The sequence below is a fragment of the Equus quagga genome, chromosome 3 (assembly GCF_021613505.1).
Source record: "Equus quagga isolate Etosha38 chromosome 3, UCLA_HA_Equagga_1.0, whole genome shotgun sequence".
Taxonomy (NCBI): Eukaryota; Metazoa; Chordata; class Mammalia; order Perissodactyla; family Equidae; genus Equus; species Equus quagga.
Window position 1 is genome coordinate 50,325,054 of NC_060269.1, and position 19,693 is coordinate 50,344,746.

Here is a 19,693-nt window from a genome sequence, read left to right on the forward strand (position 1 = left end):
TGTAAATAGGATTGTATTCTTGACTTCTCTTTCTGCTAGTTCATTATTAGTGTATAGAAATGCAACTGATTTTTGTAGGTTTACTTTGTACCTCACAACTTTGCTGTAGCTGTTGATTATTTCTGATAGCTTTCTGGTGTATTCTTTAGGGTTTCCTATATATATAATAACAGCAAGAATTCTACTTTTTCCTTTCCAATTTGGGTAATTTTATTTCTTTTTCTTGCCTAATTACTCTGGCCAAAATCTCCAGTACTATGTTGAATAGGTGTGGAAAGAGTTGTGGGAAACTTTGTCTTGTTCCTGTTCTCAGAGGGATAGCTTTCAGTTTCTCATCATTAAGTATGATGTTGGCTATGGGTTTTTCATATATGGCCTTTATTATGTTCAGGTACTTTCCTTCTATGCCCATTTTATTGAGAATTTTTATCATAAATGAATGCTGTATCTTGTCAAATGCTTTCTCTGCATCTACTGAAATGATCATGTGATTTTTGTTCATCATTTTGTTAATTCAGTGTATTACATTGATTGATTTGTGGATGTCAAACCATCCCTGAGTTCCTGGCATAAATCCCCCTTGATCATGGAATATGATCCTTTTAATGTATTGTTGCATTTGATATGCCAATATTTTGTTGAGGATTTTTGCATCGATATGCATCAGCCAAATTGGCCTGTAATTTTCCTTCTTTGTTTTGTCCTTGTCTGGTCTTAGTATCAGGGTGATGTTGGCCTCAAAGAATTAATTAGGAAATATTCTGTCTTCTTCAATTTTTCAGAAGAGTTTGAGAAGGATTAGTACTAACTCTTCTCTGACTGTTTGGTAGATCTCTCCAGAGAAGCCATTTGGTCCTGGACTTTCGGCTTTGAGGAGGTTTTTGATTGCTGTTTCTATCTCTCTACTTGTGATTGGTCTACTCAGATTCTCTATTTCTTCTTTATTCAGGCTTGGGAGGTTGGATGGGTCTAATAAATTTATCCTTTTCTTCTAGATTATTCAATTTGTCATATAAGTTTTCATAGTGTTCTCTTATAATCCTTTGTATTTCTGCAGTACACTTTGTAATTCCTCCTCTTTCAATTTTAGTTTTATTTGCACCTTCTCTCTTCTTTTCTTAGTGGGTCTGACTAAAGGTGTGTCAATTTCGTTTATTTTTCAAAGAACCAGCTCTTAGTTTCTTTGATCCTTTCTAGTGTTTTTTTAGTCTCTATTTCATTTATTTCTGCTCTAATTTTTCTTATTTCCCTGTTTCTGCTGACCTTGGGCCTTGTTTGTTCTTCTTTTTCTAGTTCTGTTAGGTGCAGTTTAAGATTATTTGAGATTTTTCTTGTTTGTTGAGGTAGACCTGTATTGCTATAAATTTCTCTCTTAGCACATTTTTGCTGCATCCCATAAGAGTTGGTATGTTGCGTTTTCATTTTCATTTGTCTCTAGACTTTTTTTTTTGTTGCTCCTTTGATTTATTCATTGATCCAATGGTCATTCAGTAGCATGTTGTTTAATCTCCACACATTTGTGCCTTTCCCAGCTTTTTTCTTGTAGTTGATTTCGAGTTTCATAGCATTGTGATTGGAAAATATGCTTGATGTGATTTCAATCTTCTTAAATTTTCTGAGGCTTGCCTTGTTTCCCAACTTATGATCTGTTTTTGAGAATATTCCATGCACTGGAGAAGAACGTGTATTCTGTTGGTTTGGGGTGGAATGTTCTATTTATATCTATAAAGTCCATTTGGTCTACTGTTTCACTTAAGGCTGCTCTTTTCTTGTTGGATTTCTGTCTGGATGATCTATTCATTGATGTAAGTGGGTGCTGAGGTCCCCTACTATTATTGTGTTGCTGTCAATTTCTCCCTTTAGGTCTGTCAGTAGTTGTTTTATATCCTTTGGTGCTCCTGTGTTAGGTGCATATATATTCATTTTAAACGTTATTTCCTCTTGGTGGAATGTCCCTTTTATCATTATATACTACCTGTTTATGTCTCTCATTTTCTTTTTTATCTTGAAATCTGCTGTGTCTAATATAAGTATGGCAGCACCTGCTTTCTTCTGTTTGCCATTTGCTTGGCATATCATCTTCCATCCCTTTACTCTGAGCCTATGTTTGTATTTAGAGATGAGATGTGTTTCCTGGAGGCAGCATATTGTTAGGTCTTGGGTTTTTTTTGCTTGTTTTGTTTGGTTTTTTTTTGTTTTTTGTTTGTTTGTTTGTTTTAAAGATTGGCACCTGGGCTAACAACTGTTGCCAATCTTTTTTTTTTTTCTGCTTTATCTCCCCAAACCCCCCGTACACAGTTGTATATCTTAGTTGCATGTCCTTCTACTTGTGGGATGTGGGACACCGCCTCAACGTGGCCTGACGAGCGGTGCCATGTCCGTACCCAGGATCCGAACCCTGGGCCACGGCAGCGGAGCATGCAAACTTAACCACTTGGCCACAGAGCCGGCCCCTGGTCTTGTTTTTTAATCTAGCCACTCTGCGTCTTTTGATTGGAGAACTCAATCCATTTACATTTGGAGAGATTATTGATATATGAGGGAGATTATTGATATATGAGGGTTTAATACTGCCATTTTGTCTCTTGTATTCTTGTTTTTCTATATATCCATTGTTTTTTTTCCCTTGTATTTCTGACTGCCATTTCAGTTTGGTGGTTTTCTGTGATAGTTTTCTTTTTATTTATGATTTGTGGCTCTGCTCTGATTTTTTGTTTAGTGGTTACCATGGTTTTGTATATAAGATCTCATAGATGAGATAGTCCATTTTCTGATAGCCTCTTATCTCCATTAGCCTAGGCAGTTTCGATCTCTTTTCTCTTCCCCTTCTGAGTTATCATCACAAATGATTCTGTTTTGTGTTGTGAGTTTGTGACTAAACTGAAGTGTTTATAATTATTTTTGATGCTCTCCTTCCCTTTATCTTTTATGTTATCATTAAGTGTTTGATAACTTGTTCTGATAGAGAGCTGCAATTTTCTGATCTTGTCAGTTTATTCCTCTCCTTGCTTAAAGCTTTGTAAACCTTTGCCTTTTTGTTGCAGGTATGAGGGCTTCCTTTATCATTTCTTGTAAGGGAGGTCTAGTGGTGATAAACTCCCTCGGCTTTTGTTTAACTGGGAAAGCTTTTATTTCTCCATTGTATCTGAAGGATAGTTTCACTGGATAGAGTATTCTTGGCTGAAAGTTTTTGTCTTTCAATATTTTGAATATATCATCCTATTGTCTCCTAGCCTATAAGGTTTCTGCTGAGAAATCTGCTGAAAGCCTGATAGGGGTTCCTTTGCAGATTATTTTCTTCTGCCTTGCTGCCCTTAATATTTTTTCTTTGTTATTGACTTTTGACAGTTTTAATATTATATGATGCCTCAGAGAAGGTCTTTTTGCATTATGTAATTAGGAGCTCTATTGGCTTCATGTACTTATAAATCCAGTTGCTTCCAAGCATTTGGGAATTTCTCAGCTATTATCTTTGAACAAGCTCTCTGCTCCTTTCTCCCTCACTTCTCCTTCTAAAATACCTAAAACCCTTATATTGCTTTTCCTAATTGAGTTGGATTTTTCTTGAAGAGTTTTTCATTTTTTAAAAATCTTAGTTCTCTCCCCTCTACCTGAAGCATTTCTAAATTTCTGTCCTCAAATTCACTAATTCTGTCCTCCATAACATCAGCTCTATTTTATGCTTTCTAGATTATTTTTATCTCATTAATTGTGTTCTTCATATCCAGAATTTCTGTTTGGCTTTTTTTTTTTTTTTAGAGTTTCAATCTCTTTAGTGAAGTATTCTTTCTGCTTATTAATTTTACTCCCAAGCTCATTGAACTGTCTTTCTGAGTTATCTTGTAATTCATTGAGTTTCCTTATGATAACTATTTTGAATTCTCTGTTGTTTAAATTGCAAGTCTCTGTGATTTTCAGGATTGTTTGCTAGAGACTTGTCATTTTCCCTGTGCTCTGAAGGGTTACTGTAATTTTTCTTGGTGTTTGATGAATTGATCCTTTGCCATCACATTTGTTGTAGTAACAGGTTGCAGAATCCACTTGCCACCACTAGCGGGGAGAAGGAGCTGTGTTTTATGATCCTGCCCTGTCTGCTTCAAGTTTTGCAGGTAGGGCTGCTCTGTGTTTGGGTGGGCTTGTCACAGCTGCTCTGCAGGTTGCACTAAAGGGGCAGAGACTCTGTGCTGGGCAGGCAGGTTGTGCACCATCGGCAAGGCCTCTGTGCTCAGCAAACAGATCACTCTTGCATGGATGGGGCCCCCCCACCATGCTCAGCAGAGGATTGGCTGAGTTTCTAAGCTAGGTTGAGGAGCACTCTCCTGAGGGCTGAACCACCACTCAGTGGGTCCCATGAGCTGCTGTGTTCCATGGGAGGACCACCTTCTGAGTAGGTAGGGCACCTTCTCACCTGTGCTGTGCTAGGTGGGAGGGGCCCCCACATGAGGGCTGAGCTGCCACTCCATGGGATCCATGGGAGAGGTGTTTCCTGAGTGGGCAGGGTGCCTTCTCGCATGTTCTGTTCTCAGTGGTCAGGTGCCTTCACCAGGGCTGAGCCACCACCCCTTGATGGGAAGTATTCCCACACAGGGCCTCCCACAGGCTGGGCTACAACTCCAAAGCATTCTCATGGGCTGGACTTCCCCCACCTCCTCTTACAGTTGTTCTGGCTGCTGTGTGAGTATCCAGGACCTGGCTTGCTGCCATCAGGGAGGGGGAGGTGTGCACTCATTTAGTTGCACTGCCTCCTGGGGATCTAGTCCACCCACCTTTAGATGCATGGCTTCATGGATCTCACAGATGCCCTGTTGTGATGTGCAGGGAATCCACTGCTGGTTAATGAATGTCAATTTAGTTGTAACTTAGAGGGGAAAGACAAAAGGAACAACTGACTCTGCTGTGATGCTGATGCAACTGCCTAAATTTATTTCTAAAGAAAAAGTTTTTTTAAACACTCAAGAAGAAACTTATGTGCAAAAAAATGTTAACTGATACATTATTTGTAATAGTGAAAATTTGGAAGCCCTCTCTGAGTTCCATGTTCTAAGAAATAACAAAGTAACTTATGCTGTACATGCTTAAGAATTATTACACAAACATCAAAATTAGCCTGAAACCTAGAATACAACTTGCTCTCAGAAGGGAAAACATCAAAATATATCTCCTGACTATCTAATGTTTTAAAATAAAGAAACTTTTTTGTTTTAATTGAAGTGCTTGATTTTTTGACCTGCCCCAACCACTTCTGAAAGCTAGCAAAAACAAGGCTAGAATTCAATGCTATGGCAGAGTATACTGTCATGTAAAGAGCCTTTTAGCTCTGTGTTTGATTATTATCTTGCTATAAAATGTTTTCATTATCTCTAATTAGATGTTGAAAGGGTTTTTCTAGGTCATTGTGATGGTCAATGTTATGTGTCAATTTAGCTAGGCTATAATATCCAGTTATTTAATCTAGCACTAATCTAGGTGTTCCTATGAAAGTATTTTGTAGATTAAAGTCAATCATTAGTTGTCTATAAGTCAATTAAAGTCATCAGTTAACTCTAAGTAAAGGAGATTATCCTAGATAATCTGGATGGGCCAGATTCAACCAGTTGAAAGAATTTAAGAGCAAGGCTGAGGCTTCTCTGAGGAAGAAATTTCACCTGTTGCTGTTACTTCAGCCTAGGCTAAGAGTTTCCAGCTTGCCCTTCCTGAAGACCTGCCCTGCAAATTTCAGACTTGCCTGCCCAGACCCCACAATCATGCAAAGCAGTTACTTGAAATAAATCTCTCAATATGTATCTCCTAATGGTTCTGCTTGTCTGGTTAAACATTGACTGATATGGTCGTCATCCATGTTAGTAACTCCCAGCCATTGATCTTCCAGTTAGCTTGAAAAAGTCATTGCTCTAAATGCCATTTAATTGTACACTTTAGATGAGTGAATTTTATACTACATGGATGGTATCTCAATAGAGTTCTTACTGTAAAGGAAGAAACAAAGCAAGAAAGGGAGGGAGGCAGGAGGGGGAGAAAGCAAGGAAGAAAGGAAGAAAGGAAGGAAGGAAGGAAAAGTGAAAGAAAGGAAAGAGAAAGTCACTGCTCACATTGACATTTGGCAGATAAAGATGGTCTTTGCTCCCAAACCTCTGCCCTCCATTAGGCAGCTTTACCAGCTACCACTCACCACCAGCTGGCCAACTGGAAGATCTATAAGTTGGAATCATACAAAACTGCTGATTTTTGACAGTTTTGACCTATAAAAACAGCAATTATATGTGATTCCACCTAATGTTTTCAACCTTTTCTTGCTTTGGTGACCTGCAGAAGTTTTGGCTCTGTTGAAATATAAGTCAGACAAACCTTTCAAACTGTCAAGTAATAGCTAACTATACATAGCACTTCAGGAGCAACTTCCATTGTTTAATTTTAAGAAGAAATCTAAAGGTTTAAATTTCTTTTTTTTTTTCTTAATTGGTTTACTGAGGTCATATTGGTTTATAACATTGTGTACATTTCAGGTGTTAATTTCTTCTTCCATTTGAAAGGGGTCCACTGGACTACATCTCTGACGCAGATCCCCGCGGCCCAGGAAGCCGCAGCTGGTGGCGCTTCATGGCCAGACGCACCTCCTTCTTTGCCTTTCCCTCCCATCTGTTTCCCGCCCCTTCACTCTTCCTTTCCTACCCCAACTAGGTGACCGGCCCGGGAGAGCCACATTCACCACTGATCCTTTGCTTTGGCAAGCACAGCCCTTCGTCCTGCCGCAGTCCGGTGGGGCTGGCAGAGCTAAGGGTCTTCGGGAAGCCTGCGTCGACCCCGCCACAACTTGTGTCCGTGGCAGGCCACTGCCTCCACTGGGCATCAAGCAAAACTATGGCCGAGGATGCCACCAGCCTTCTACATCACCCCGGGGACCAGAGGCTCGGACTCCCAGTCCCAACTCATGGAGCCATTTATTTCTTATCTCACCTACCTCAGTCAAGGGACTAAAGTTTCTTTCATTGGCTTTCTTTAAAATCCTCAAATAAACAATCCTTCAAAAATTTGTCAAGAAAAGACTTAAGCTGCCATTTTCAAGGAAGATTCTAAAGTCTGGATTGGACAGTCCCAGAAAACACTGTTTATTGTAATATACTCCAAAAGGATTGATTTCTCTTTGGGACAACAAACACTAAGCATTGAATTAACCATGATTAATATGGTCCAGGTATTCATTAAGTTATATTAGGAAGCAGAGACTGATGACATATTCTCCCTTAATGATTTCCTTGTTGCAAGCAAAAGGCAATTCAAATCCATCCCAGAAACCTTAGAGCTATATCAAATAGTAGGTGTTCAAAAATATATTTATGTTGTTCATGACAGTGGCGATGTTTTTTACAGTGAAAACATTTTTCAAATGTAATAGCTGATCCTTTCAACCTCTCTTAGCACCTCAGTTTACACACAACTGCCAGTGTATTCACTCACTAACCAAAACAGCAGCAATAGGACACAGTGTCACTATTAAATCACTCTGTCTCGTCTTCGGAGGCCAGTGGGATTTTCTCAGTGTTTTTCTGCCAAAAATATTTTGATTGTACCATCAAGCATTTGCTATAGAAAATGCTCCTTGAGGAAACCAAACCTGAATCCCAAAGTCTTCCTACCTGCCTCCCTAATCTGCTCACTTCTCCCTTGGTTTGGCATTCCCATACTATCTTTTACACAGTAAACCTCTTCTTTTAAATAAACAGTAATAAAAGATATATTATTTCTGCATAAATATATTAAGTTAAAAGCAGAAAGACAAAATATTGTTACTACATTTGCTTCTTGACTGCCATGTATCTGTACACTCATTTCATTGTGAAGCTTTTAAAATAATTACCAAGACGTTGGTACAATATTTTTACTCTTACCTCATCTCTGCTCCTGTAATTGGCAGTTTCAAACTTCTCTACTTTCTACTACCAAAATCTGTCCCCATCTGTACCCACTCTTCGTTAAAACTGCCAGTAATCTAGTTCAGACCTCAACCAGTGGTCTCAACTCTTTGAAAGTGGGGAAATTCTAAAATGTTAATAAAATTGTTTAGCCCCTCCTACAAAAATGAACTTATACATTTAGTGTCTATTATTTGAGAAAAATCTATAGTTAAAAAAGGTACTATTGATTTACTAACACATTTAAATGATTTATACTTTATTAATCACAATAATATCTAAATACATTTTCCAAATATTGTGTGTATTGTGGTTTCTGTCTGCCTAGCACCTCTCCCTTATTTGGAAAACAGGCTGCCCTCTCTTAGAGGCTGAAACTCTGGTGATGTTTCCTTTGCCACAATAATTGGCCTTGGGTCTTGGAGAAATCACATCACGCATGTCTGCAAACACCACTCTTTATGTTAGAGACGGCTCCAAGGCTTTGGCAAATGACATAAGCTGGGATAATTAGAGTTCCTTCATGTTCCTGAGGAGAAGAGCCTTTTGTGAAAAAATATCTTCTGCTTTTCGCATAATCTGGTTTAGCTTGAGTTTCTGTTATTTTAAATCTCCCACTGTAGGGTACAACATTGAGAAAGCAGGGTTTGAGAAAATCAATTGATCTTTAAAATAATCAAGTTCATTGTTAAAATTATAATAGTAAAACATCAATATGAATTTTTAAAAAATCAAACATAACCTAAGAATATAAAGGTAAAAACTTTGCCACTCAAATCCATAGTCCAAATTTTCACTGGGCATTTCTAGATTACTGTCTAGAAAACTGTTAGCACACACAAAGACAAAAAACATACAATGGGGAGTCTTTTTAAACTTTGCTTAAGCAATTAGTATTATACAATATATATTAGTCTACCATTTGCTTTCACCCTGAAAATATGGATCTATTCTGTTATTTTTAATGAGCTACAGAACATTCCATTGCAATGATATGCCATAATTTATTTTACCAGTCCTCTATCAGTAATTAGAAAAATAAATAGAATTTTAAAGCATTTGGCTTCAGTGAAGAAGTCAGTCATTTTTCTCTGTATTTGGATGTTAAAAGATAAAAACTTTTTGCTTATTTCACATGGACTTATAATCAGAATGTTCAGTGATGATTCTTATTTGAATGATGGAGTTGACTGTATCTTAGCTATGCAGCTTTAACTAAGACTTCATTTAAAATTCAAAAGTAAATAGTTTAAAGCATTTCCTTTCATTTTCATGCCTTTAAAGACTATCTGCTAAGTATTTAAGCATGGTACATCTTTGCATGGTGACTCAAGTGGACCCATCCAATTCAGAAATTTCTTTCCTCATTCTAGATAAACATAGTATACGTGCTGCAGACAAGCAGGACCAGAAAAAAATTCCAAATATTTCTGAGCCCTGTGGCACCTGGAAGAGCTTTTAGTTCTATAATCATTTTACCTTTTCGATAGTTTTAGAAAACATGACCATATTTCTTTAATATGTATAAAATTGATTCTGTATTATAGTCATTCAGTTAATAAACAGTAACTTTTTTCCATTTAAGTAGATGCCATCACTCCTGGGTTTGTTTTCCCCCCATGCTGTCAGTCTTATGTACATTTTATCCTGTCCCTGCTGTGCACAGTTGGATAAGTACACAGTTTCTTGATGCTTAGTCTGACTATAAACTAACCATTCTGAAAAAAATGTATATAGTACCTAAATTATCTTTTGCAATCTGATCAAGTTGGCCTCAATAAGCTGTATCTTAACTTATCTCCCTGATCTGAAATATATCATTTTCCCAAGTAACATGAGAAAAAATATTCTGTGATGTGCGTTACAAAAGCTGAGATTTATGACCTCTGAGAAAGCAGTTACTGAGGACAGATTTTAATATAACTCCATTGAATATCAAATCAACAATAGATAAGCAAGTTTAATTTTCTGTGCTTTTCCACAAGATGCTTCCACAGTGTGGCAGACATAGAACCTAGGTTTATTAAAATAAATATTTAGGAGGCAGAGAGATTAATGTGACTCTCATGAAAAAAAGTAAAAAAGTAAATTAGGGTCAACACCACCAAACATTTGAAATTCCTTGAAAACAGCCAAATGTGAACTTCATAGTAGATAATAGTAGACATTCTCTGTAACAGAACAACAACCAAAGGAAAATGTTTAAATATTCCCTTTATAATGAATATTTCGCATTTACTTTGTGCCTTCCTAGAAAAACTCTGAAGACTTTACGAACCATTATTTTTCTTAGTAAGTGAGTTTCAGTGCAGAATAAAGAAAGGTGTTTAACCAGACTGTGCCCTATCTAAAGACTTATTTCATATATGAACAAATAAAAATATAAGTAGTGAGACAAAACTCTTTGAAAAGAAGTGGGTTAATGTGGGAAGCAGCTTAGGATTTAGTAAAAGTTTCTTTTCACTGGAAAAACCAGGTCCAAATTTTCTTCATGAGCAGCTACTGCCCTTCATTACCAATGTCTTCCACAGCCTATAACATGTATTTAAATAAGTAATTAATAATTATTACTTGGTCCAGTTCTTGCTTTCATCCTATAGAAAAAAAATTAAATAGTTCAAAAATGATGGCAGCATGTTTTCTCAGTTCAGTCTGTATACTTCAATTCACTGCAGAATGTTCTGATATTGAACAGTGATGATAGTAGCACATTTAGGAACATTGGCACGTAATAGTTCTGGAGAAAAGCCAGTTGGCAAAGGCTGCTACCATATCAAACATGAGATTAGCAAGCTTTCATATTCCCTTCTGCATTGGAAGTGGAAAAATCTTTACAAATACAATTACATTACATACAATTATGTTATATTTAATGTTTATATGCACAAAGTATATGCATTTACAAAATACTTCCATTTTTAATTAAAATTCAGAAGGTGCTTTGAGACACTAAAAGACTAATATGTTGTTATGTGCCACGTGGTTATCCACATGTAGAATTGAGGAAGATTCTTAGAAACAAATGATCTGGCCAGCAATATAATGCGAACTAAGTTGCTCCCATACTGAGCAGCTGGGGCTCCTAAACTTCTCACGAAATAAGATCCTGTTATCAGGAGAGGTTTTTTTTATTTAATCAATATTCTTTTGAAATTATTACATAAGACAGTTAAAATTTTCAAAGATGGCCGTTCCTCTGATATCAATTGTTATTTTTTTTTTAAAAAAAAAAGACAAATATCCAGTTGGCACGTGTGTTATCACATACTCCCATCTTTCTCCAACTCTTCCGTTACTATGTAACACCACCTCACCATACCCTACAAATTTAGTTTCCTTAGATGTTCTTTTGGGAAAGGATGCATTATTTGATTTATTGGATGCCTATTATACAGTAAATACTATACCTGGCACTTTACAAGGGTCTACATAGTAGGTATTATTGGGGGTAATATTCAAAATGTTAACAACCACCATAGCCCTACCATTGATTTATCAGTATAGACCCAGATCATAACTACCAATTTATCCTGGAGGTTGCTTACCAGCTGAATATCAACCCTGATGTATTAGTTTGCTAGGGCTGCCATAACTAGGCATCATGGCCTAGGTGGCTTAAACAACAGAAATTTACTTTGCTACAGTTTTGGAGGCTGGGAAGTTCTGAGATCAAGGTGTTGGCAGAATTGGTTCCTTCTGAGGGCTGCAAGGAAAGGATTTATTCCAGGATCTGCTTGTAGATCACCTCTTCTCCCTGTTTCTTCATATCATCTTCCTTCTGCCCATGTCTGTGTCCAAATTTCTTCTTCTAATGAGGACACCAGTCATATTGGGTCAGGGGCCACACTAATGACGTTATTTTAACTAAACTTCCTATTTCCAACTATGCCATATTCCGAAGTGCTGGGGGTTAGAACTTCAACATATAAATTTGGGGGAGTACACAGTTCAGCTCACAACAGCTGGTTACATTATCTCCATTTTAAGATAAGAAAATGAACTCTAAGTATCCTGCTTAAGGTCATATAACTAACAAATTAAAACTAGAAATCAAATCCAGGTTTGTGAAAATTCAATGCCAATGTCATAATCACCAGATACTTTAAGCAATTCAATTTTTTAATTATTTGATTTAATTTTATGTTTTTAAATCACTCCATCTTTATAAAAATTTACATTAAGTTAATTATAGATATGTTCAACCTAAAATGAATTTTTATCAAGTTAGTGTTATAAACTTCTAATTATATGGTATTTGATGTAATACGTGTATTTTTATTTGCTAATTTTTTATACCCAATGATCTTTCACAACAGATTTCAGGAAGCTTATGTGAAAAGATAGACCTACAGCAAAGACATAAAATAAAGAAAAAAGGGATAAAAACCAACAAAAAAGGTGATGGACTGGAGCAAAGGTAAACTAAGAGTAATATTACTAAAGGCAAACTATATTTCTGAGCATCCTTACTTATATGTGTGGGGATCCCACTATGGGATAAATTTTATGGTATATTTATATGTCATATATATAATCCTGTTATGGTATATGTATATTAGGAAAAATTATCCAAAACTTGAAAATAAAGCAAGAATATTACAGTGAGCTTTTTCAAAATCACGCCAGTGCATTGTCTAACAAGTCCTGCTGAGGGATATCTGGTTCCCTGAGGGTTGTTTGACTCTCTAGAAAATGTAACTTTATTTGAGTTACTATTTAATAGTTATTAGGGCTTGGACTCTGAAAAGTTAAATGTTATCTTATAGAAAATGAGTAAGTTCCAAATGTCCAGGAGAGATGAAAATTATTTCAGTCTATTAGAAAAGGTAAGATAACCCAAAGGTCACCAATTGTATTGCCCTGTAGGACATTAACTGGTTTTGAATCTAAGTTAGCATTCTTATTCTATCAATTAATTTCCCCACATACGTGTGTGTGTATGTATGTAATTAACTTTGTTATTCTGTATCATTAACAACCTAAATAGATCCCTGAATCTTTAACATATACCCACTAAAAGGTTTTTCTATTTAACTTTTTGAAAATGTTAACATCTGTTGAACTGATGGGTCAGTGATCCTCCAGACATGTGTTTAATGGGTTTATATGTAAGGAGTCAATATTACCTTTGATATTCTGCATTTACATGCCTGGACCAAACTCAAGAGAGGCAAGAGAACAGAGAGAATCTATGGACCTCCCTTGGCCCACTTCATGGATTAGATGTGATGCACTATGACCAAGGTGTGAAAGCAGCAGGACTGTCTTAATGAAGCTAAAAACACAATCAGTCCTGCATCTGAGCCCAGCCCTGAGAGGGGGTGGGCAACTCTACATACCCAAGTGGAGGTCAGTAGGTAGCAGGGACCATGAGGCAGAGAGGGCCTGAACACTGTAGAGAGCATCATTAGGCAAGGAAAGTGGTCATGGGGGCAATGATGATTGTCCTCTGGAAGCCAGGTACCCCTTTCTAATGGCTTGTGAGAAAAGGAATTTAGTCAGGAGGCCATAGCAGAAGGATATGTAGGAGCTATAGATCATAGAGAATGCCACCTTGCAATTCACAAAAAAAAATGAGAAAGATTGGTAAAGATGCTTTGGTTCCAAGGTAAGGGACACAGGGTGGAGGTGATGCCTTAGCAAAATTCACGTGTTTGTATTGATGCTACTTCATTTGAATACAGTGTAAAGAGACCAGAAGATATTTCATTTATTCCAATTTTAAAACAAAATTTTTATGAAAGTGTCACAATAGACCTTATTCTATTTAGGTAACCAGTCTTAAAGAATTCCAGCCTCATATTTACATGATATTTTACAAAACTAAAGAAAACATATCCTTAGTAACAGGTAATACTATCTCATCAAGATGAGTATAAGAAAAGATATTGAGGAGGAGATCTCATCAAGATGGCACTGTAGGCAGACCCTGAACTCATCTCCTCCCATGAACACAACCAGGTTACAACATTTTTGAAAAAATGACCCTGGATATAAAACTGAAAACTGGATAAAAAGAACCCCCACAACAAGGGACAGTCCTGACTAAGGCAGAAGAGGCAAAAATTCCTTCTGGAGAGAAAAAAAAGCCACCTTCAGGAGGAGTGGAGTTTCTCAGCTACCCAGGAGGGAGCCACCCTAAGGTCTGCAGCCCTCCATGGAGAAGTGAGGTCTGGAGCAGGGGCCAATACTGCTATGAGTATCGGCCTTCAGACTCAGCACAGTTGAGACGAAGGTCTTACTATCTGGCTTTGCTGGCTATTAACTACAGCAGGGATAGTGCCAGAAAAGTTATCAGATGAAAACAGAAAAGACTCAGATTTTAAAGGGCTCATGCACAAACTCACCCATCTCTGCAACCTGAAATCACCAGAGAGAAATCTGATAGTCCTTTGGTGAAAAGAGACTGACCTGGTAGGCTCTGGGTGCATCTCAGTGAGAGGAGAGACCTCTATGGAGACTGAGAAATTGGTGGGGGCCATTGCTGTGACCTAGTCCAGGCATGCTGACACAGATCCCGGCAGATGCCTTTGAAATTCTTCCCCTGGTCTGTTAGCTGAGGGGTCTGTCATATCCACTAGAGCACAGATTTAATCTAGTTCAGCCAGGGCAGGCAGCCCACCTTAGGGACCAGCTCTGCCCAACAGCAAGCCCTCAGGCTACTTGTCAGCCTGCATTGACTGGGCACCTTGATTCTCTACAGGCAGGTGAGTGTGTCTGCCTCTGTGGGGCATGGCCTGTGTGACGACCAGGTGAACTGTGGGGGGCATTGTTGGAAAGAGGGGTCCTCTGCAGTGGGGTGTCAGGGTATGCTTCAGGGGATTGAGAAGTGTGAATGAACCAGGACTGTGTTGATGGTGTGTGTGGTCCTGTGGGGGTTGAGGCTTATCAGCAACAGAAGACCTGTGCTTCACAAATAGCCATAAAAAGGATCAGCCCCACCTTCCAAAGCCTGAAACAATTGAATGCTCCTGTGCCTAGGGCCAGTCCCACTCAGCTGCACTCCTAAGAGAACTGACAACAGCCTTGCAGGCCTGGGGCCTATAGCAACTGTAAGCCCCTAAGCCTAGCAAGCAGCTACACTGGGTTCCTACCCAGTTAACAAGAAAACTGCAACAGGAGTGTGCAGTTAGACCTTGTAGCCAAGGGTGCTGTGGTTCCCCAAACCAGATTTACAAATAGCTGACCAAGGGAGGAAAGACTAGACTCCATGGCTACCTGCACTAAGAGCAACCCTGCCACAGCAGAAGGACACAAGTAGCCCACAAAGGTGTCACTCCTGGATCATTTGGACTGGTGACAAGAGAGAATCACACTGCTGGGCCTCAAAAAGCTTCTCTTATGTAAGGCCACTTCTCCAAGATAGGTGACATAGATGACTCACCTAATACACAGATATAAGCACAGAGAAAGAGGCATAATAAGGAGACAAAGGAATACATTTCAAGCAAGGGAAAAGGACAAAACTCCAGAAAAAGGGTTAAACAAAACAGAAATAAGTGACCTACCTGACAAAGGGTTCAAACAAAAACTCATAAGGATGCTCACAAATATTGGGAGAAGACTGGATGAACACAGTGAGTTCATCAACAAAGAACTGAAAAATATAAAAAAGAACCAATCAGAAATGAAGAATACAGTACTGGAAATGAAAACTTCACTAGAGTGACTCAATAGCAGAATAAAGGATACAGAAGAACTGATCAGCAAGCTAGATGAAAGACTAGAGGAAATCACCCAAGCTGAATGGAAAAAGGAAAAAAGAATTATACAGAATGAGAACAGTCTAAAGGAACTCTTGGACAATATCAAGTGCACTAACATTTGTACTATAGGTGTCTCAGAAGGAGTAGAGAGAGACAAAGGGACCGAGAATTTATTTGAAAAAAGAATAGCCAAAAATTTTCCTGACCTAAGGAAGGAAACATACATCCAAGTACAGGAAGCACAGAGAGCTCCAAACAAGATAAGCCCAAAAAGGCCCACACCAAGACACATTATAATTAAAATATCCACAGTTAAAGATAAAGAGAGAATCCTAAAAGTGGCAAGAGACAGGCAACAAGTGATATAAAAAGGAAAGCCCATAAGGCTATCAGAGGACTTCTCAGCCAAAACTCTACAGGCAAGAAGAGAATGGTATGACATATTTAAAATGCAAAAAGGAAAAAATCCACAACCAAGAATACTCTGTTCATCAATGTTGCCATTCAGAATGGAAAGAGAGATAAAGAGCTTCTCGGACAAGCAAAAATTAAAGGAGTTTATCACCAAGAAACCAGTGCTACAAGAAATGCTGAAGGGACTTATTTAAGTGTGAAAGTGATGACCACAAATAGGGATAAAAAAATTATGAAAAAAAATTCCCCCCAAAAAATAAGGCAATAAAATCACCAGGTAAAGGTAAAATATAGTAAAGTTAGCAGATCAATCACTTGTGAAGACAATATGAAGGTTAAAAGACAAATGTACTAAAATCACCTACTTCAATGAGAAGAGTTTAACGGACAGACACACACAAAACAAGAGATTAGATATGATTTCAAAAACATAAAATGTGGGAGGAGGGGAGTGAAAAAGTAGAGCTTTTAGAAAAAGGTCAAGCTAAAGAGTCTATGAACTCAATATTAGACTGTTATATACATAGAATATTATATTGGATCCTCATGGTAATCACAAAACAGAAACCTATAAATAAGCAAATAAGTAAGACAAAAGAAATCAAACATATGACTAAAGAAAGCCATCAAACCACAAGGGAAGAGAGCAAGAGAAAAATAAAGGAACAGAGAAGAACTACTAAAACACCCAGAAAAAAAAAAGTGACAAGATGGCAATAAGTACATATTTATCAACAGCTACTTTAAATGTCAATGCACAAATGCTCCAATCTAAAGGCATAAGGTGGCTGATTGGATAAGAAAACAAGACCCGTATATACGGTGCATAAAAGAGATACACTTCAGACCTAAAGACACTCACAAACTGAAAGTGAAAGGATGGAAAAAGATATTCCATGCAAATGGCAAAGAAAAGAAAGTGGGGGTAGCAATACTTATATCAGACAAAATAGACCTTAAAACAAAAACTGCAACAAGAGACAAAGAAAGGGACTACAAAATGATAAAGGGAACAACCCAACAAGAAGATATAACACATGTAAATATCTATGAACCCAACATAGATGCACCTAAATATATAAAGAAGTTATTAACAGACATAAAAGGAGAAATAGACAATAACACAATAATAGTAGGGGAATTTACCACTCCACTTACACCAATGGATGGATCATCCAAACAGAAGATCCAAAAGGAAACACTGGCCTTAAATGACAAATTAGACCAGATGGACTTAGTGAATACAGATAAAACATTCCATCCAAAAACCACAGAGCATCCATCCTTTTCAAATGCCCATGGAACATTCTCCAGGATTGATCACATATTAGGCCACAAAACAAGGCTCAATAAATTTAAGAAGATCAAAATAATACCATGCACCTTTTCTGACCACAAAGGTATGAAACTAGAAATCAACTACAGCAAGAAAACCAGAAAAGCCACAAAAATGTGGAGATTAAACAAAATGCTACTGAACAACGACTGAGTCAATGAAGAAATCAAAAGAGAAATCAAAAAGTTCCTGGAGACAAATGAAAATGAAAATACAACATGCCAAAATCTATGGGCTACAGCAAAAGTGGTTCTAAGAGGAAAGTTTATAGCAATTCAAGCCTACCTCAACAAAGAAAAAATCCCAGATAAACAGTCTAACAGCTCATCTAAAGGTATTGGAAAAAGAACAACAAACGAAGCTCAAAATCAGCAGAAGGAAGGAAATAATAAAAATCAGAGCAGAAATAAATGAAGTAGAGACTAAAAAAAAATAGAAAAATTTAATGAAACCAAGAGCTGGTTCTTTGAAAAGATAAACAAACCTGACAAACCCTTAGCTAGACTCACCAAGACAAAAAGAGAGAAGGCTCAAATAAATAAAATCAGAAATGCCTTCTACGAAGGCAACATTATCCTAATATCAAAACCAGACAAGAACAACACAAAAAAAGGAAATTACAGGCCTATATCACTGATGAACATCGATGCAGAAATCCTCAACAAAATACTAGCAAATCGAATACAACAATACATTAAAAAGATCATACATCATGATCAAGTGGGTTTCATTGCAGGGATGCAGGGATGGTTCAACATCCGCAAATCTATCAACATGATACACCACATTAACAAAATGAAGAATAAAAATCACATGATCATCTTAATACTTGTAGAGAAAGCATTTGACAAGATACAGCATCCATTTATGATAAAAACTCTAAATAAAATGGGTATAGAAGGAAAATACCTCAACATAATAAAGGCCATATATGACAAACCCACAGCTAATATCATTCTCAATCCCTCTAAGAACAGGAACCAGACAAGGATGTCCACTGTCACCACTCTTATTTAATATAGTATTGGAAGTCCTAGCGAGAGCAATCAGGCAAGAAAAAGAAATAAAAGGGATCCACATTGGAAAAGAAGTGAAACTGTCACTCTTTGTAGATGACATGACTTTATATATAGAAAACCCTAAGGAATCCACTAAAAAACTTTTAGAAACAATAAATGAATACAGTCAAGTCGTGGGATACAAAATCAACATACAAAAATCAGTTGCATTTCTATACACTAACAACGAAGTAGTAGAAAGAGAAATTAAGAATACAATCCCATTTACAATTGCAACAAAAAGAATAAAATACCTAGGAACAAACTTAACCAAAGAGGTGAAAGTTCTGTACTCCGAAAACTATAAAACATTGTTGAAAGAAATAGAAAGATATTTCATGCTCTTGGATTGGAAGAATTAACATCGTTAAAATGTCCATACTTCCTAAAGCAATCTATAGATTCAACACAATCCCTATCAAAGTTCCAACAACATTTTTCACAGAAATAGAACAAAGAATCCTAAAATTTATATGGAACAACAAAAGACCCCAAATAGCTGAAGGATTCCTGAGAAAAAAGAACAAAGCTGGAGGTATCCCACTCTCTGATGTCAAAATATACTACAAAGCCATAGTAACCAAAACAGCATGGTACTGGCACAAAAACAGACACACAGATCAATGGAACAGAATTGAGAAAAAATTCTGGGCCCAGCAATAAACCCACACATTTATGGACAGCTAATATTCGACAAGGGAGCCAAAAGCATGCAATGGAGAAAGGAGAGTCTTTTCAATAAATGTTGTTGGGAAAACTGGACAGCCACATGCAAAAGAATGAAAGTAGACCATTACCTTACACCATGCACAAAAACACAAAAATCAACTCAAAATGGATTAAAGACTTGAATGTAAAACCCAAAACCATGAAACTTCCAGAAGAAAACATACGCAGTACGCTCTTTGACTTCAGTTTTAGCAGCATTTTTTCAAGTCCCATGTCTGACTCAAACTAAAAAGCTTCTGCACAGCAAAGGAAACCATGAACAAAATGAAAAGACAACATAACAATTGGGAGAAGATATTTGCAAACCATATATCAGATAAGGGGTTAATATCCAAAATATACAAAGAACTCATACATCTCAACAACAAAATAACTAAACCTGATTTAAAAAATGGGCAAAAGATCTGAACAGAGATTTCTCCAAAGAAGATATATGGATGGCCAACAGGCATATGAAAAGATGTTCAACATCATTCGCTATCAGGAAATGCAAATCAAAACTACAGTGATATATCACCTCACTCCAGTCAGAATGGCTGT